The sequence below is a fragment of the Mus musculus genome, chromosome X, assembly GCF_000001635.26.
Source record: "Mus musculus strain C57BL/6J chromosome X, GRCm38.p6 C57BL/6J".
NCBI lineage: Eukaryota > Metazoa > Chordata > Mammalia > Rodentia > Muridae > Mus > Mus musculus.
In genome coordinates, this window is record NC_000086.7 from 86,283,724 (window position 1) to 86,305,377 (window position 21,654).

General features: G+C 43.5%; 1 pseudogene; it reads right to left on the reverse strand.

The window, feature by feature from the left end:
• Positions 1-16,042: 16,042 nt before the first annotated feature.
• On the reverse strand, positions 16,043-21,370 carry Mageb10-ps (melanoma antigen, family B, 10, pseudogene; annotated as a pseudogene).

A 21,654-nucleotide genomic window follows, 5' to 3' on the forward strand; every position in this document is an offset into this window, starting at 1 on the left:
ATTTATGAAGTTTTAGCACTGTACTTTGTCACTTAAAATTGTTGGAAGAACATCTGCTTCCAAATATGATTGGAAATGATGAACCATCCTTACCTTCACATCAGAAACAATAGCATCAGAACTAGGCAAAATATATGAAAGGAGATACTAATGGCTCTGAGCATGAAGGATGAAAAATCACTGTACCCTTTGGGAGCTCAAAGACAAAATGAAGACAGCTCTATGCTTATTACTCTGAATGATTACTGAAACTCAGGCCCAAGTTATTTAAAAGAGTTCTCAACACACACACACACACACACACACATACACACACACACACACACACACACACACACACACACACACACACACACACACACATACACACACACACACACACACCCCAAAACAAAACAGAAAGGAGACTCACAAAAGTGTATGCTAAGTTGTTTAGAGATGGTGGTAAAGAGAAAATCTTAAAAATAAATTGGGGTTTCTGGGGAAAAATGATGGATTTAAATTTCTTCTGTATAATTCTGAATAAGAAGGTAGGTGTGACTGTGAATCTTATTGTCATCCTGACTGGATTTATAGTCACCTAGGAGATATACTTTTAGGCATTTTTGAGGGTTGTTTCAGAAAGGTTTAAATGAAGTAGGAAGACCTACACTGAAAGTGGACAGCATTAGTCACAAGAACAGGGGTCTTATACTGATTTAAAGATGGCTACAAAAGAGAAAATGTGGGCTAAGCACCAGAATTTGTCTTTGTATTTCCTGAATGCATACATATTCTAACCAACTACAACTACTCTTCATTTTCCATCCACAGTGGTGTCTGTATAGTCCCAAAGTGAGACTGATCAGTCCTTGAAAGACTGCCAAGCATAAAGACAGCAAGGAGACGTCCCCATCAGTTTCCCTGGAGTCTCAAATCTTGCCTGAGATTCTGCTTCCTTATTGATTTCAATTGCCAGTGCCAAAGCAATGCCAAGACCACCTGATCCCATCCCTCTAAAGTCATCTGCCTCACATTCTGCTCACCAGCCTCTTCCAGCTGGCCAGTTCTGCTACACTCAGTAACTACCTGGGGACGTTCACCATACCCTGATCAGCTATGTTTGGCTGTGTTCCAGGGAAAAGCCCATTTCAATGTGTCCATTAAAGGGAGGCCTAGATCCTCCTCTCATCCAAGAATATGTCAGCTATGCAACTTAGCCACATACTTGCCTGAAGAGGAAGGCAAGCCCCTCCATGATTGAAGAGAAATTAATTATAAGACATTTTCTCTTCACAGCCAGACTGCTGCCCAATTCAGATACAGCAACTGATGGGTGCTGAAGGCTACAAGAGGAATAGCTCCTGACATCAACAGACTCAATGTAGCAATATATTGAGGGAAAGGACTGCTTATATCATGGGGCAAATAAACTAAAACATAGAGTAAATCTTCTAGCTCCTAGAAGCTGGTTGCTCCCTCCAAGACCCCCAGTAGGGAGGAGGAGGCACTGTGGCAATGGTTCGATGCCAGGCTCACACACATGTTCAAGTACAGAGTAAGTCAGGGAAAACCAACTGGCAGTCCAGGCAGACCAATGAGTTGCCCTCCCATTACCCCTCCCCTCAAAATATGTTTTATACTCCCACAGCTTTTAGAGCTCTGCTCATATAAGCCAAAGAAAGAAAAGAGCAACTCATAAAACAACTATTGAGAGTCAGGAGGGCAGGTTGTTTCCCATGGGTAGGGAAATAATAATTCCAGAGATGACAGCTCCTGACAGCTCGGACAAGCTCATGAAATAACCCAATTGAAAAAAATGCTCTAACAGAATTGCTACCAAGATATTTGGTGGACCTGAACCAGGAGCGGACCATGAAACCCAGCACAGATGAGCTTAGGACTTCAGAATGGGAAATGACAGCTCAGCTTCTGCTCTAATGTCCATCCCTGTCTCATAGATGTGTATCAGAGCCAGTGTCCACTCAGCCTCTCTAACTCTGTTACATAAATTAGTCTGGAGAGCAACCTTGGCCTAGGGCAACTCCAATTCTTGGATCCTCATCAATATAGCTAGCTTTCCATCAGAGGGGTTGTGCCCTTCAGGTGGTGCCAGGAATTAGCCATCAATAGGCCTTACCATGTTGTGACAGAACTGCCCATGCCAGAGAAGCAGACTATGGTTCCTTTTGGTGGGGGACCCAGCGAGTGACAATCTATAAAGAATGGCCAGGAGACACAAGAATGATTGTTGGGAACCTGGAAGGAATAATATGGGAACTAACTATAGAAAAACTCTTCATGTAAAACAAACAAACAAACAAACAAAAAACCAAAAAAGCAAGGTTTCAAAATTCTGGCTTTAGTAAATGCTCGTCATGTGCTCCTTAACCTAGGTGAGGACTGCTGGATATGCTTGCAAAAAACCTGTGCAAGTAAGTTACTTATACCGCAGTAATCAGGCAGTCACTTATACTTACAGCACACTAGTTATACGAACAATAGCTCCTAAGAGAACACATTTCACTGGCCTCCTTGAGACCTGCTCCCCAAGAGATAAATGCATTATGGTGCTCTTTGACCCCAACTTAGGTATTCTCCTAGGAATGAGGGTCAAACAATACTTATGTTCCTTTAAAACCAATAAGAACTCCTATATGTTTCTCAGTTTTCCCAGTAATGGCCCTGAACAGACTTCATGATCACTGGTGCCTCTATATTAGGCATCTTAAAAGCTGAGTACAGCTAGCTCTCTACTCAAATAAAGAAAGCCTTAAATGTTGACCAGGAAAGCACAGTCACTCTTCAGAAACAGAGATTCACTGGCAGCGATGGTCGTCTAGAAGTATAGAGGCTAAATTGATTCCTACTGAAATCTGATTACTACTGAGGAAGGCATATGTGTGGGTTTAAACGTAGGACACCCTGTTTATGTTCATCAGTCAGAATAATATAAGAAAATGCTGAACAGCTATTAGACTACTATCTTGTCTGCACTCAGTTTGAGAAGATCCACCTAATCTTGTAGAGACTTGATATCCCAGGGAAAGGGGATGCTGGGAGTGGTGGTAAAGCTGGAGTGGGGGGTGAATGAGAGGTAGTAGGTAGGTGGAGCACCCTCTCAGCATCAAAGGGGAGGTGGAGGGGAAGATGAACTCTGGGAGGGGGAACCAGGAAATGGGGCAACATTTGCAATGTAAATAAAATAATTTAATTTAAAAAGGATTAAAGCTATGAGCACAACTGAGAGCCAATAAAACACAATGCATATAACACACCAGGAATACCAACCTGTTTCTTCAAGATAGATTCATAAGGTGTTATGAAAGGAGATAATCAAGTAGAATAAGGTAGAAAAGACCAATTATTAGATATTAGTATGTTGACTGCTTTACCGGTTTGCCTAAAGCACTGCTTGTACTACCTTTTTGCCAAGCATGACTTCGCTTCCTATGTGAAAAAGAATGGGCTAGAGAAATCGCTGGGACAAAGGCCCATTACCCTGAAACTCCTGCTGACTGCCATGTGCATTTCTGTAAAAATCCCCCTGGCTTACCTTACCTTGTGGCTTTAAAGTATAAAATGAGAATGAAAACTAGATCCAGGACTGAGGCTTTTCATGAGCTACTCTGACTACCAGTGACATCTTCCTCTCTCCCACTTACTTTGGTGTCAGAATTCTTATCCCCACAACCCTTCCCCTCACTTCTTGTGGTTTCCTGCCAGGCAGGCCTGAGATCGCTAGTGAGGTCCAGCTGACCATTTCAGCTCTGTGTCTTTATCCTTCTTTCATGATGGTTTACTACAAAACAAGTTCAGAAAGCTGAGAGAAGAAGGTAGAATGCTATGTTTACTCTACTTTCCCACTCCAGTAGAGAACTCAGTATTATTTGCACTCCCTGTCTCTGATGAACTCAGGGTAGCTGTCTCATATGCCTCTGGCCCTTTCTTCTAATCAATCTGCCTACTCAGATTATCCTTCAACTTCCATCTGTAAACACCTTCTGAGGCATTTCCAAAACTGATTCACAAAAATTCTTTACGTGCACACTGGGGGTACCTGTACCCTATCCTTCTGGTGCATTATATAGTTCACACTGAATTGCAGATCCAGCATTTTAATTACTAGCTTCTTTGGGATCCTTGGATTTCAGCTAGTAGTGTGCTCATGGAGTCTAGAAATTGCTACCCACTCCCAAATCACCTAGATATTCACCACTAATTGAGATCTTTTTATGCAGAGCTAGTTGCTGGTACAAGGTAATTGTAACCATATCTCTGGACTTCAAAGTAAAAAAAATGTTTTGAGTATATTTTGGAATACGAAGGCATATATAGAAGAATTCTGTTATACAAACATCACTGCAGAAATCTCACATTATGTAGGTGATAGATATTTTAAGTTATTTTAATTCTCCCTACTTAGGAAACAATAAAATATTAATTATGATAATGGTGACAAAATATTCACTCTCAAATAAAACAGATTGAGAAAATAATGCTGCAAGACTACACTTTAATTTGTGGGAAATAGTTGGTACTTCAGGACTTGGGGTGTGGCTCAGTTAGTAGAATGCTTGCCAATTATGAATGCATAAAGCCCTAGGTTTGATTCCTCCAGCACAAAATAAACTGGAAACTGGCCCACACCTATAATTCCTGCACTGGGGAAATGGAAACAAGCAAAAGAATCATAAATTCAAAGTCATTCTTTGCTACCTACCAAGTTCAAGGCAAGTCTGGAACATTTGATCTAAGAAAAAAATCATAGAATTTTATGGAGAAAGTTTAACAGTACTTACAAGTGTAATTCCTATAAAATCTCACCAATATGACTGACCTAGTATGAGCTGAACAACAACAATAGCAATGGATATTCTAAAGTGGGTGGGGAAAACAGAAGGTTTCAAACCTACACGAAGAACTATTGTCAACTGGGGAAAGTTTGGGAGTGGAAGAGTGTAGTCTTCCCCAGGGAAAAGAATATCAGTTGACTTTCCACTGACAAATGGTCATCCCTGAAAACACACATACAGGTTATCACTTTATGGACTGATCAGGTTATACTTAGGAATATATATGTGTCTTCGTTAAGGTTTCTACTGCTGTGAATAGAAACCATGAACAATGGAAACGTTCATATTGGAAAGAATTTAATTAGATCTGGCTTAGAGTTTAGAGGTTTAGTCCATTCTGGCAGGAAGCATGGTGGCATGCAGGCAGATATGGTACTGGAAAAGAAGCTGAGAGTTCTACATCTGGATCCACAGGAGACAGAGAAAAAGAAGGTGGCAGACAGAGAAACAGAGCCACAGAGAAAGACAGAAAGGAGACAGAGTGAGCAAGACAGAAACAAACAACAGACTGGATCTGGCTTGAACATCTAAAACTTCAAAGCCCACACCCAATGAGACATTTCCTTCAACAAGACCACATCTACTCTACTCCCTATGAGCCTATGGGGTTCATTTTCATTCAAACTTCCACAATACATATGTGCATATGTGTGTGTGTGTGTGTGTGTATGAAATAACAATTAGTGCAGAAGAAGCCATTAATTTTTAGGAGAGAGTAGGAGGAGAGTTTGAAGAGAGGAAAGAAAAGAGAGAAATGTAATTATATTCTCTCCAAAAATTAAAAATTATAATCTCCACATCTTCCACTTTTCCCCAATTTCCTCTTTTCTATATCTTTCCAGTAAGAGACAATGCACATTTATTCATAAGTGCAAACCCCAAACTGTTAGTTTCAGTTCTCTTCATCATTGCAAGGATGGAGCTCAATGACAGAGCAATTGTCTAGCATCTACAGTGCCCTGATTGTACTACAATCACAATCATAACAATACAGTAACAACAAATGAGAAAAATTTTTATGTACAGCCAAAGAAAACTGCTGCAGAAGCACCTCTTAGAACTCTAAGTGACTTAAAAAGGGAAGATTCTGCATTCACTATCATTAAGAGACAATAGCACTTGGCACAACAATGTGTGTATCACTACACATGTATGTTGAAAACTCATTGTATTTGCATAACATGTATAAATGAATAAGCCTTGAATAAGCTTTATAATATCACATAATTGTGTACTTTTGAAAAAGGGGGTGAATTTTTGGAAGAATGTTGTAAAGAAAAGGGACTGTGATTAATTTGTGTTAATCTTTCTTTAACAAGGATAGAGACACTATTAGTTTTGTTGGTAAAATACTGAACGAGGCCTAACAAAATAACAACTGGATAATACTGAGAAAACTGATACAACAGGAATAACAGAAATGAAATACAGACATTTTTACTAACACAACAGCTTAGTTCTTGCCCACATTAAATCTGATGTGTTTTATCAAGGCTATCTAGTATTGTGGACCCAGGGTGGTCTATTGTGTGGCTTTAATATCCAACATGAGTCATCTGTATTTCCTACTGAGTAGACTAAATTATATGGGGATCACTGAATAACTCTTTAGCGCACTGTCATAGAAGTGACACGCTTGTTTCAGTGACAATGGATTGCCCCATGACATTTTATAACCATAGATAAGCAAAGAATATACTTTCTTGCTAGGCACAGGAATAACTTAATACAACACAAGTGATCAAATAACTGTTGCCTAGTAAGTGCTCAGAATTGTTTTTGAACCTTCACCCCAACTGATGAGTGTTCATGGTACTGAAAGGTACTCTGCATTGCTACTGGAGAAGAACAATAAATACCAAACCACCTACAAATGCATTGATCTCCAATGGTGGCCTAACTGCAAAATACACTGGTACAATAATGGCTCAAAAGTTGTGGTGAGGCAGGAGTGGGTGGGTGGGTGGGTGGGAGAGTACCTTCTTAGAGGGAAAGAGAAGAGGGGGTGGGATGGGATGGGATGGGAGGGTTTTGGAGAGGAAACCAGGAAAGGGAACAATATTTGAAATATAAGTAAATAAAATAGTCAATCAAAACCAAGTTGTGGGAGTAACTAACCACTATCTGATTAAATTTAAAGCTCATTCCATGGGATGGAACCCATGCCTAACACAAATAAGGTAGCCAAAGACCTGAGACTAGATAGGCCAGGGACCTAGAGGAAAACCAAAAACTACTACTTGCTAAAGGAACATAGCAATAAAATTACCACTACTGACATTCTGCTGAACACTTAGATCATTGTCTTCCTAAGCCATCATCAGAGGGGCTTCACAACCCCTGCAGCAGATGGGAACAAATACAGAGACCTACACCTAAACAATGTGCAGAGACTAAGAGACCTTGGAACACTCAGTGTAGGGTTGTGGGTCCAGCATCTGCTCCAACATGGAACACAGCCACTTGGGAGAATAGGATGAAGGGGGTGGGAGGAGTTTGACTGTGCTATCCTACACTGAGTCAGGTTGGTGCTGGGCTGTAGGGAAGCTCTGAGACATTGCTCTGGGTGGGACAATGAAGAGTGAGATATGGGAAAACCAAAGCTGGTTCAGTGGACGCCAGGCCTGTAACAAGAACAGGCTGGGGGTGGGGGGGGGTGTCTCAGATGCCTGGACATCCAGGCGCCTCTGGGAGTTGTGGAAGAGTTGAGAACAAAGTCCAGGCCCGCACGCTGGGTCTAGCCTGGCACTACAGGGGAAAAGGGGAACTCCAGCTAGTCCCATGGGGAGAGTCCTTGGCTTGGTGGGTGGCAGGCTTGGTGGCAGGGGTGGCTGGACATGCAGAGAGATCTTCTTTGGGAGACTAGATGTGGCTCTGTAGGTGAAGGCCTTCTCCATGGCTCTCCAAGATGGGTCTTGATGAAAAAAGGCAGTTCATGGTTTTAAGGCATATGATGTCATGGCAGATGGTGGCTGTTTAAAACCATATCTCACTTCTCAAGGTGGGTCTGATGTTAAATACCTTTTGCAGAGAGGAATGTCTGGGAAGGAAAGCTTATTGACTGTGCCCTCTGGGCCTCTATGTACCTCATTACCATGGAGACCTCTTTCTTGAGCCTACATGACCTGTGGACACATCTCTTTTATGTGAGAAGCATGGCACATGTGTTCTATGTCAGGATTCAGGCAGGGAGCTAGGAGTTGCCTAAACCTTAGGTGTGTGCCCATCAAGTCTCCAGGTTTCAACCTGCTGTACCTTACCAAACTTTCTACCATGGTTTTACGTCCCACAACTCAGTACTAAGTGGAATGTCCCCATCAAATTCCTTCTGCCCATATATACACACTGGGACTAGGGGAACTCTGCACAAAAGGAAGTAGAAAGTTTATAAGAGCCAGTGGGGATGGAATACATCAAGGAAACAAAAGCCTTCTAGACACAACAGGACTTACAGGCGAATGAGCTTATAGGAACAGCAGGAGCAGTCTGTCAGTACTGGGACCCTATACCAGATAGGGTCCCAGTACTGACAGAATTAGACACAAGTCCCTATCCCTAGCCCAGAAGCTATCTCCTATTGATAACTGCCCCCATAGGAAAAATGGGTTTTCTTGAAGGGAGTTCACACTGGGTATACGAACCACACTGAATTGCAGGATCTATGCCCAGCAATGTATGAACAAACAAAATGAATTTAATGTTATTTTTTAATTTTTCTTTCTCATCATACTTTGTCTGAAATCTCTTTAAAAATAGGACTTTTCCTTATATATTATTTTTCGTCTTTGTATTTTTATGGGATTTCTGTGTGTGAAAATTGACTTCTCCATACATCTATATATCTCCTGCCGTTTTTCTTTATTTTCTTTCTCTATTCATTTGTTTGTTTTGTCCTATTCAGTTTTGTTGTTCATTTTTAATTTTTCCTTTATTTCCTCTTAGATGCCCTTTTGTTTCCTATTGATTATAGGGCACATCAAAGGGTGTAAATTTCTGGGGGAAGAAGGTGGGGAGGATCTGGAGGGGTTGTGGGAGGGGCACCATAATCCGAATATATTGCACAAAAATTCAGTTTCAATTAGAAATAGTGACTATTTTAGTTATGACCAAAAAACCCCTAACTTTGGAAGTTCTACAAAAGCCAATTTCATCTTTTAATTTGCCATAATTTCTAGTTACTACTATGAGTCGTTTTTCAAATACAAATCCCTACTTGATTTTCAAAAAGTTTTTGTAATTTTTATAAGGATAGTTATTAGTATATATTAACATTTTATGTATTTATTTACTTATTTAATGGCTTCTCTTTACGAGTTTCCTTTTTCTTGGATAATTTATTTATTTACATTTCAAATGTTTTTCCCTTTTCAGTTCTCCCCTTTGGAAACCCCACATCCCATCCCCCCTATCATCATGGTAGAATCCACAGACCATACAAAGCTTAACAAGAAGGAAGGCCCAAAAAAGGATGCTTCGTTCCAACTTATAAAGCAGAATAAAGTAATTGTGGCAGGAAAAGGAGGAAGACTTGGGTGGGAGAGAGAAAGGGGAGGGGAAAAGGGGACAGGATCAGGTATGGGGGGATACAGGACAGAAGCTTAGAGGGCCAGGAGAATGAAGATATATGTATCTGCTGGGAGTGGAGGGCTGGGGAACTTTTAAGAAATCCCAGAGACCTGGGATGGGAGAGGCTCCCAGGACCCAATGTGGATGACTTAGCAGAAATGCCCAACAGTGGGAAAATGGAACCTGAAAAGACCACTCCCAGTAGTTAGACCAGGCCATCAGTGGAAGAATTGGGTTACCAACCCACGTTCAAAAATTTTGACCCAGAATCGTTCCTGTCTAAAAGAAATTCAGGGACAAAAATAGATCAGAGACTGAATGAAGGGCCACCCAGTGACCTGCCCAACTGGGGATCCATCTCAAGGGCGGGCAGCCAAACCCTGACACTATTACTGATGCTATGCTATGCTTGCAGACAGGAGTCTAGAATGGCTGCCTCTTTGAGAGTCTCTACCAGCAGCTGACTAAGACAGACGCAGATACTCACAGCCAATCACTAGACTGAGGTCAGGGATCACTATGGAAGAGTTACAGGAAGGACTTTGGAGCTGAAGGGTAACCCCATAGGAAGACTAACAATGTCAACTAACCTGGATCCCTGGGAGCTCCCATAGACTAACCAACTAAAGAGCATATACAGCCTGGTACTTGGCCCCTGGCACATACGTAGCAGAGGACTGCATTGTCTGGCTTCAATGTCAGAAGTTGAGCCTAATTCTGTAGAGAGACTTGATGCCCCAGAGAAGGGGAATGCCCAGGAAGGGAATGTGATGAAGAACTCTGGGGGTAGGGGGTGGGGGGGCAGAACTAGGAGGGGGCAACATTTGGCATGTCAATAAATAAAATAATTTTTAAAAAGATTCTTGCTTACACATTCGATTTTACTGCCTTTGTCAATTAGAAGGGAGATTTTGGTCATCAGTAACTTAGGTCCACTGGCATATATTTTCAGTGGCCACTCCCAATTTTTTGCAAAGATTGAACTGGTTAAAAAAAAAAAAAAGAACTCCTCTCTACTCAAGAACCAGTATATCCTGATCCATTATAAGGTCTACCTCACTAATGGATCCCAAATCACTTTGAGAGTGAGGTGGAGGCAATCAGATGGACAGAGAGAACTACAAATTGCCACTGTCTGAACACTTGCATGAAAGGAGCTCTTTCCATCACAGGAAATCCATAGGAAGGGTTAGCACCTGCAGTGACTTGGAGGCTTCTAAATAAAGGAGAAGGCAGGAGAATTAGGTCTGCTGCTCTTCTGGCAAGAGTGGAACTGGTACAGGAGCTGAAGGAGTTCAGGAAGAGCTGGCTTGGAGGGCAATTTCAGTGTGACTAAGGGGGCACACAAGAGAAGAATAGGGGGAAAGGTGTTGTAAGGTGTGAAAGGGCAAGGATTGGCAATAGATGCAGTGTCCAAGGTAAAATCATGTCTCAAGAGTCCCTGGGGTTGGGGTGAGAAGACAAATGAACCTCAGTTTCATTTTCATGTTCGCCTGCTTTGCTGAGGAATATTATTCGTATTTTGACCACAGGATTTTTTGTACACTTTCATTAATGATTTGAGAATTTCATACAAGATATGTTCTGATAATGTCTTCCCCCTATCTGCTTCCAAATCCACCCATGCTTCCTTACCCTCCCTAAATTCGTGTCCTCTTTTTAAAAGTAACCCACCAAGTCCAGTCTGTTTAGGAGTGAGGCCATCCACTGGAACATGGTCCATCCACAGGTGCCATACCCTCAAAAGAGTGACTGACTCTCCCTCCTCTAAAATCCATCAACTTTCCATAGTAACTCAGACAGGGGTAGAGGCTGGTGAACCTGTCCACTTCCATGATAGAACTTTAATTGATTGGCTTGGTTTCAAGCTGGCCAAGGTTTCTATTTAAAATGTGTATTTAGGATGGGAGAAATGATTAAGCCAATATATATGCTTACTGCAAAAGCTTGGTGATGCGAGTGTAATCCTCTGAATCCTGTAAACCTGGAAAGAGAAGGCGGGCATTGGTGTCACACGCCTTTAATCCCAGTACTTAGGAGGCAGAGGCAGACAGATTTCCGAGTTCGAGGTCAGGCAGAATGAGTTCCAGGACAGCCAGGGCTATACAGAGAAATCCTGTCTCAAAGCAAAAAAAAAAAAAAAAAAAAGGTGAAAAGAGAAAATGACTCCACAAAGCTGGTTTGTGACTTACACATGAACACACATCACAGCCATGTCTGCCACCTTAAAAAAATTTTTTTAAATACTGACTTTTACTGTCAAATAGACATTGTGTTCTGAAAATGAGTTAATACACAAGAGCTGTATGAAGTTGGGAAAAATGAAGCAGTATGACTCTTCAGAATCATGAACACAATTTTGATCTTAGCCCTCTCACTGATTGGTCACAAAATATGTTCACTTTGCATCTGACTAAAGACTCTGGTAAACTGCAACTTGTAGGATTGTTAGATCTTGTGTGTGTGTGTGTGTGTGTGTGTGTGTGTGTGTGTGTGTGCGTGCGTGTATAATCATATAATATATATGTATCTGTGTGTGTGTGTGTGTGTATGTGTGTGTGTATATATATATATGACACCTGGCAAAATGAGTTACAAACATTTGGCCTTCAGAAAAACAGCTCTTGCTAGATTACATTTCTATGTTAGAACAGGTTACTCTCATCTCTACAAAGGTTTTTATTTCATAGAGAAGTCAGACCAAAAACAAAAACAAGCAAAACCTTTAAATCAACTGAAATGCTGATAAACAATACTACAACTTTCTCAGTAAAACTACATTATTCAACATGAAGTCAGGAATTTTACCAGAATGTATCTCAAAATCTGTGTCTCTGCTTGAAAGAGCAGTATACCTATCTATCTCTAACCTCTCTATACCTAAAAAATAAAAAAAAAAATGTGTTTTTACCACTACAAAATTTAGTCAACTGTGGATATATGCTTAATTAATGGAATAGGGTATGGGTGGCTCTGCCAACTCAGGTCAAGGTCTACCAGCCCAGGAGCCACCCAGTATTTCTCCTCAGGAGTTTATCTTCAGTTGCTACTTCTCCAAACTCTGAAAGTATGCATAAAGTACTAACTTCTACATTATATTAAACTATGCTAACACAGAAAAGCAGAGCTTTTATTCCTTCTCCATGCAGAGAATCTCCCCTGCTTTATAATTATACCAATCAGGGACAGCTTGCAATTTCAGGTTTAGTGTTTCAACTGTGAGGCTCACCTCATGAGAATCTGGCACCTGATCATGATTATGCTAGCATTATGTAAACTAGAGTTTATTTAACATAAACTCTGTAAGTACCACACCTCAATTGGTTAGCACAGTCGGGCTGGCTATGGTGGTGTGGGTGTGGGTGAGCTGGCCTCTGGATGCAGAAGAGCTAGCCCAACCCCTGGCCAGCTGCAGTATTGAGTGAGGTGCAGGTGCAGGTGAAGGAGAGCTGACCAACTCATTTGCCACCCAGGCCGAGATCCAGGACTTTGACTTGGCCCACCCCAACATCTACCTCATCTAGGAATTACTGGAGTTGTGTGAAAGGCCCCATCCTGCAGTTCCAAAGATCATCCAATGCAAGGGGCAAGGTCAGCTCTCCTGCCCTCAGGCTCTTGGGGGCCAGCTCACCTTCACCCACACCACCAGATCAAAAGTATGTGAAAAGGCCCTTTCTGCAGGATATCCATTGGATAACTGAGAAGAGTCCTGGTGAAGATCCAGTACTGTTGGTGTAGCAGAAGCCAGAGGTCTCAAACCAGACCAATGAATCATTGCAAGGAATATTTGCAAGTAAGTATGTGTAGACAAAAGGGTATACTATGGGACACACTGTGGCACACTACAGTTTCCACAATGAGAAGTTTTCTATACTTTGCTTTGGTTTATTTCTTTTATTTTCTTCAAGGGCAGAAGACAGATACAAAGGTACATGGGGGAATTTGGATGGATGACATGAAACTCACAAAGAATCAATACTTTCTAAAACAATAAATTATAAAATAAAATGTGTTCTAGTGGGGGATACACTGATCTCCCCGGGAAGCAGGTACAAAATCTATACCTGGGCTTGAAGCTGATGGGATTAAATCAGGAGGGACCCATAACTGGAGTGAGGACAGACAAACAGATAGTAAAGGGAGAGACTATGAGGACAGACAAACAGACAGTAAAGGGAGAGACTACTCGAATAGTTGGAAATTTAGGGGGTGATGTGGTAATCATTTTCATTGCAAGTGGAAAATTACTGAAATGAGAACTAGTAATGGATGATATGGATCCGGAACTGGCCATCTTCTGTAACCAAGGTAGGCTCCCAGTGGTGGGACTGTGACACCAACTCAGCCACAAAACCTAGGACCCACAACTTGTCCTGCTTGTGAGATGTGGTGGGAAAATGGCTCTGGCTCAGAGCTTGTGGGAGTAGCTAATCAATGATTGGTCTAACTTGAAACCTAAGTGGAGAGGGAACACAGGCATGGCACTCTCTGAATAACCAGGAACCAGAAGCTAAGAGACCTAGGGTAGAACCAAACACAACTGAAAAAAAAGTCAACGAAACGTCTTCTAATGATAATCTGCTATACACAGCCTGGAGCCTAGCATAATCATCTGAGATGTTTCCTTTGGCAGCTGATAAAAACAGATGCGAAGATCCACAGGCAAACATTGGGTGGAGCCCGGGGAACCCAGAGGAACAAGGAGGTGGTTTGTAGGAGCCAGGGGTCAAGGACGCCAGGAAAAAATGGTCCACAGAATCAACTAAGCAGGGCTCACAGGGGCTGTGAGACTAAAGGAGCAACCCTGGGGCCTGTATGAGTCTGTGATAGGTCCTATGAATACACACAAGTTAAAATCCTCATGTTTAGCTTAGAGATTTTGTTGGATCCTTAACAGTGGGTATGTGGGTATCTCTGACTCATTTGCTTGCTTGTAAGACTTTTTATCTCCTACTGATTTTGCCTTGTCAAGCCTTGGTAAAAGGATTTGTGCCTAGTCTTTGACATCTAGGTGGTTACATTCCTCATTGGGTTGTTATCTCTGGGACGCCTGCTCTTTTCTGAAGGGAAATGAAAGAGCAGTGGATGTGAGGCAGAGGGAAGGTGAGAGGGGGTTGGGAGGAAGGGATGGAGCAGAGTCTGCAGTCAGGATGTAGTATATGAGAATAAAGAAAAATCAGAATAAATAAATAAAATGACCTCCAAACAAATAACTTATGTTCTAAACCCCAAAGTACATTACTTGGGAATTTATATTTGGCCAACTCTCATCTAGACCTTCCTTGCCATTGTCCTGACTTTGTTCTATGTGAGTGTACCACACCATTTTATATAATAATTCCTCTTAGACTCTAGAACCTATGGATAGGAGAAAGCGTCTCTTAAAATTGTCACTATTAGCAGAGTCTTCCAAGAGCAGATAAGCAATTAATGAGAACTGTGGGGCAATGGACTATGCACAATGAGGCTGGTCTCCAGTTGAACTGAGGTCTTAAACCCCCGATGGGTGGTAGGTGGTAATTACCAGCTACATGGGATGGTAGGTTTTCAATCATGTGTCCACGACCCCTGGCACCTTTCAAAGTTACCACCCCTACAACCCCCACAAGAGAAGTCATGTGGCTAGCAAGCAAGTAGACATTGTCCCAAGATTCTGACCTTCTGACTAGACTCCTCCTCATAGTTATCTAACAACAGCAAGATAGCAGCCCACCATAAGAGGGTCTGCTTGGCCCCTCCTTGCTCTCTAATTCTCTAAGCTTTTACCTCTCTGTAAACCTTCACCATTCTTTCTCTCTCTACCTTCCCCCTTCTCTCCTCTTGGCCTTGGCCAGGCTCTCTGTCTCTTTTCATCTTCTTTCATCCTGCCTTCCTACAATAAAGCTCTAAAATCATAGACTGTCTTTGTTCATCAAGGACCAGACTAAAGACACTCCCCTGTGTGGGAACCACCCCATTCTCCCTCTGCCCTCTCTTCCTTTCCCCTCAGAGCCTAGTGTCACCACAGGGCCCCCTATTCGGTTCTCAGCCCCTCTGCTATATCCAGCTTGGGATGTTGGAGACTGAGTATCTGGTACCGGGAGCTGCCCTTTGTCCACCCCTCGACATGTGGGCTCAGTGGCTTCACACAGTCAGATGCCCACCCAGGGCTGCGTGGAAAGCATCCGGGGGTCCTCCCATGTCTACCCACCCAGAGCACCGGAACTCTGGCCAGATGTGCGCTCTCTCCTACCCGTTCCCCTACAATCATGGCCCAGCAGAGAACCAATGATCTATTGAGCAAAGAATAAAATCTCTTTTTCTGTTTGCAATTTTATTCAGCTAACAACAACTGAGTACATTTCTTCAAACTTTACCAAAAAGTGAAATAAAAACAAAGTGAATAAGGGAAAATGACGGTTTACACATTTCTCTTTGTTTTCGTCTATTTTAAGAAACAAATTACTCTCTCACATGTTTCAAAGAAATGCTCCTTTCGTTACAAAGTAATGGGTGCTTGCTCATCAACTTAAAGATTCCAGGGTTTTAACAGTGTAATACAGAATACCAAAATTCTTATACTTAAAATCTTACAGCAATAACTGATATAGGTAATTTATACCTGTGAGTCCTGAACCAATATAAGGATTCTAAGAAAAGAGAAACATTTAAAAAGCTAAGGTATAAACTAAAGCACAATAAGATGTGTATTATGAACTATCAGCCTCTCACTACTTTTAAGGTGAAAAACCCTGTTCTAAACCTAAAGACATATCTGCCTCTCATCTCTGCAGGAGCAAGAGGAGTCAGGTACGACTCTAGACAGCCTTATCTTTTCCAGAGGAGTCAACAAGTGTGACTTTAGACTTGGCCTTGTATTTGCGAGAGGAGCCAAGTGTGACCTTAGACTTGGCATTATCTTTGCAAGAGGGGTCAACACGTGTGACTTTAGACTCAGCCTGATCTTTACAAGAAGAGTCCACTAGTGTGACTTTAGACTCAGCCTGATCTTTGCAAGAGGAGTCAACCAGTGGGACTTTAGACTTGGCCTTGTATTTGCGAGAGGAGCCAAGTGTGACCTTAGACTTGGCATTATCTTTGCAAGAGGGGTCAACAAGTGTGACTTTAGACTCAGCCTGATCTTTACAAGAAGAGTCCACTAGTGTGACTTTAGACTCAGCCTGATATTTGCAAGAGGAGTCAACCAGTGTGACTTTAGCCTCTGCCTTATCTTTGGCACTAGTGCCAGGACTGCCTACAGCTTCGGCTTGGGCTCTCTCTTCCTGATCTCTCAAAGCCTCCTCATAATGGGTTGGGAAGGCCTGAGGAACGGTCTCATTGACCTCGGCTAAAAACTCCAGGATTTTCATCTTGGTAGTTTCAGCATAGGCTCGGGGACCCCAAAGGAACTCAAAGGATGGGGGATCACTGTTGGCCTCCTTTTGGTATACCAGGTACTTTTCCTTAACCAGATCTCTGGTGATGAGCTTCCGGGGCTCCCCAAAGATTATGTGCACCTTCCCATCATAAATTCCCAAGACATTAAGGAATTCCCAGATCTCTGCCTCAGAGGCACGGTTGCCATTTAAGAAGATCACACCCAGAAGAGGCATCAAAAGCCCGTTCTGGGGAAATGGCAGGCTAGTGGTCAGAGCATTACCGACACTGGGATCTAACTTGCTAACAAGGGTGTAGTAGCCACCATTGGGCTTAATTTCTTTCACCTCAAGACCAAAAACTAGCTGAATGCGCTCAGAGGCTTTCTTGAGGATCTCAGGCAACTGCTCCTTGAACCTTCTGTTGATCACTTTGAGCATTTCTCCCTTAGATGCTGGCTGTTTCATTTTGTACTTGCAGAGCAGGTACTGCATCAGCATTCCTGTCTTCCTTGTCAGAAGATCATTCTGTGGATTCTCACTGAAGCGGGGGACCCTAGTGCAACTGGTACTTTCCTCCCTTGGACCTCTGGTACTTTTACGAGATCTTCTGCAGGTACCACCTTTCCTAGCAGTGGTGGTGGGTGCCTCACCCTGAGATTTAGACTTTTGAGGGAAGCCAGCAGTAGAGGTGCTTGCAACAGCATCTCCAGAATCCTGATTAGAGCAGGAGGGGGACTTTCCTTTCTCTCCTGCCTTGGCTTGAGCATCCTGGAGCTCCTGGGCCTCATCCTGGACCAGGCGACGCTTCTCACGAGCACGGGCCTTACTCTTTTGTCCCCTGGGCATGACGGCTGTGGCAAGAGACAGCAGATAGGAGTGTGGTCTGGAAATCAATTACTTTTGGGACCTGGAGGAAGGATAATGAGATCCTGTAAGTACTTTTCGTCAGGAGGATCATAGCACCGTGGCTTTTAACAACCTGCCTATATTCTATAGGTTCCTGTACAAACATAGTATCACTATTCTAGGAGACATGGCCTGTCATAGCCTAAGAAAACAGTGAAGGAAGGTATAATGTGTCTAGGATTCAGCCAGTCAGGCTCCGCTAGAGCTAGCTTAGTAATAGCAATAGCTGGTAGGGTCCTCTTAGTGCACAATGGTACTTTTGGCAGGTTCTAGAACCTCTTTCCAATGCTGCTCAGCAGCTAAATGTCAACTCCAAGCCCTAGTATCCATGAAAAGAAAATGCAGGAGGGTTTTTCCTCCCACTGCTCCTAGAAGGAGATATTGCTAACAGTTGCATGGGGGACCTCTTATTCTTATTTCCAGGCCCCTTACTTCTCACTTAAGAATTCTCATTTTGTCTCCACCTAGGGGAGAAAAACAACCCTCCTTCCTCCTGTACCATTACACACAGTATCTCATTTCACTTAAACAGGATACAAAGAAATGAGAGACATCTCAGTTGACCAACTGTGCTCTGAGGCTCCAAGGGCTGAGTGCCAAAAAGACAGCCCCATACTACTGTTTCCTTATACCGGGGATTGAGGAAAAAAACACCTTCAGTCCTCACCTACTGTTTATACCTTGAATCCTGAAGTGCCTAGGGCTGGTTATCCACTCTATATTTAAACCTCACTGAAACCTAACTGAAGATGTGAGGGTGCCTCTTGGTAGCCATACTTTCACCCTATTTTCCACAGGCCCAAAGCTTTAGCAGGTATGTTAAGGCCCAATCACGTGTGGTTTCACTCACAATGCTCTTTCCAGGTCTTCAATTTGAGTCTTAAGAATACCTAAATTTTTCCCCTTGCTGATTGTCAGACCAAGCCCTCCCCACCCCTTGCATTTTTCTGTTAGTCTTGGGGAAAACCGAAGGGAACTACTATGTCGGAAGCCTTGTGTAGATGCAGTAAGGAGGGACTCTGGGTTCTCTTGCAATGTGGGTTGTGAGTACTCTAAATTCCTCATTAGTATCTGGAAATCTCCCCTACTGACCTGATGCCTTTCAAATCAGATTAGTATTTTTACCTCCCTCAGAACCCTGTGACAAAAGATAATATGAACTTCATACAGCCATAGGTACCCTCTATGGGACCCTACTGTTAGGAGGTCATGAGTCTCTTTAGCTCTCATTCAGGCAAGGTTTAAGCTCACTCCTCAGCCCATCTGATTCCTCCAGCCTTATTGCAAAGCCTTCCTTTTTCTGACTCCCCAGGGATAGATGTAAGAGGGCAATATATCTCGTGAGTTCTACTTGGCGTTTCCTAATATAGAGAGGAAAAGGACTGTGGATATTACTTTCTTATTAGATTGATACTTCTCTAAGTCCTCCCCTAATCTCCTCCTTGTCTTTACTTACTGCTTATCTGCTCAAACTAAAGGTGCTCACGTTTCTGTGACACTCTAAAATATTTCTTTGCAGGCCTGCAGTCTCATCTGCTTGCTGTAGTCTCCCAAGGCTGACTGGTTGACCAGGAAAATGAATGTGTGCTATTTTATCATGCGGTAAGAGGATGCTAAGAGTTGTCAGACTCCTTTCCTTGGCTCCTGGAACTAAATGGGAATTTTCTACCTGTAAAACTGAGGTTGCCCAATCACTGTCTTTACATGCTTTAGACAAGATAATGAGACTTGTGTTACCATATCCATACCTTGAATGACTCACAGGTAGACATAAGGACTTATGTGGCAGAAAGACCTCTTCACACCTCTACCAAATTAATTCTTGTTAGCAACCATTTCCCCTAATAATGCTGAATGGGTGCTCTCCAATTAAATCAGCTATTAATGTCTCTGAGCCCCTCCCTCAATAAAATTAGGTGTTATCTAAACCTGATCATGCTAACCCTGGATTCTCAAGGCTGATCCTGCAAAATGTGACCCTAAGACTCTAGCTGGCAGCTGAGTCACTGCAACTCTCTCTGTTATATACTGAGAAGAGAAGAGGCAGGCCTGTGAGATGGCTCACTGGTTAAGCCTAATAACCCAAATTTGTTTCCTAGAAAAAGAAGACTGTCTCCTGAAAGTTGTCCTGTCATCTGCACACTCAGATACCAACACATAAGCTGAACACACACACACACACACACACACACACATGCAAAAACATTTTGAAACTAAATATTGAACAGATTCCCATTTCTACACTGAGGCACTTTCACCTTTTGGGAATTCTGCTCTGCTGTCCAACATGTGCTGGGAGCAGGGATGGGAATCTTAGGTCTAACTCTTGGAATCCAGCTCTCAAGCGCTACACAGAACTAGTAAGATTTAGAATCCCCCCCCCCCCCCCCACTGACCTGAGTCTCCAATTTTAAAACCCAAGCCATCATCTTGCTGAGTCATTAGAAGGGAAGTATGCACCATATCTGACTACCTTGCTGAAGATTCCCAAAGCTAACATCAGGGGCCGATGCTTCCTCCCCTATTTTGACTCCTGATTGCTTCTGCCTGGCCCTGGCAGCTCATGCCTTTAATCTCAGCCCTCTGGAGGCAGAGGCAGGGAGATCTCTATGGGCTCAAACTCATCCTGGTACACACATTTGAGCTCCAGGCCAGCCAGAGCGACAAACTAAACTAAAAACTAAACAAAACCAAAAAGCAAACATTTTAAACTCCCAAACAAACAAAAATATTCAAGAAACAGAACAAAGACCTCGCCTATTCAGCAGCCCCTCCCCCCTCTGGTATCAGGGCTTTTCTTTAAAAAAAAAAAAAAAAATATTTACCGTGGGGGACTCAAGCCGCGTGGGCGTAAGTTGGCAACCACAGTTGGTTTTCTCCTTCTACCAGGGAGATGGGTCCTCGAGCCTACACAGAAAAAGTCGGAAAAGCCTCTGAGCTGTTTGACCTTTCTAGTCTTTCCTGGGCGTGCATGGGCAAGGGTGGGAACGAAGGAGGGTGTGGGGAGTGAAACACAGGGGTGTGGAGGGGCGTAGGGGATTCACAGGGGAGGAATAGGAGAGGGATGCGGGTGTGTGGTGGCAGGGGGGCCATGGGGTGGGCGAACCGAGGGCCTTGGGGAAATGTGAGGCTGTGGGGAATTGTGGGGGACAGAACGCAGGGATATGGAGGGGCGTGGGGCTGAGGACAAGGGTGGTGTGTGGTGGCATGGGGGCTGGGGAACATGGGGGTGTTCGGGGGCTAGGGAATGTGGGGGCGTGGGGGTCCTGCGGGGCTGGAACACAAGTGTGTGGAAGGGCATGGGGGCTGGGGACGCGGGTGGTGTGTGGTGGTATGGGTGCTCGGGGGCAGGGAGTGCGTGGGGGAACGCGGAGGTGTGAGGTACTGGGAACCTCTCTACTCTCTGAGACTTTCCAACTGGAAATAATGCTCCAGTTCAGTTCAGCTCTGGCCCAGGCCATCTCCAGAGCCTGCTGTGATGAGGGCTATGGAGTAAGCGTTCTAGAAGAAGGTTAAAGACGAGGGATAAAGGAGGACGACGAGAGTCGGGAAAGACCATTTTCTGGGGTCTCCTCTCTCGGGGGTGATGGGTCAGTCGCTTCGGGGACCTTACCTTGATTGCTAAGCGAAATTCCCCCTCAGCAGAGCAGGCGGACACAGCAGCAGTGGCGGCAGCAGCTTCTCCTCCACCTCCTCCTTCTCCTCGTGGAGACTGCCCGAGATCCTCGCCCTTGCCTCCCCAAACGGAAATGAGGAAGAACTATATCCGGCGCTGTTGGCCCAGGGTCTCCTGAGCTAAGCGCAGGGGTGCGTTGCCTAGGGACCACACTGCTTCAGAATCAGAGTCCCTCAGCATGCATTGATAGACAGAAGAGCTGGAAAAGCCTCACCTTATTCACCCAAGTCTCTCAAGTCTCTTCACCAAGCCCAAATAAACCTCCGCAGCCCCCGCATAGGCAATGGAGGCAACCCTCAGAGAATGCCTTCTG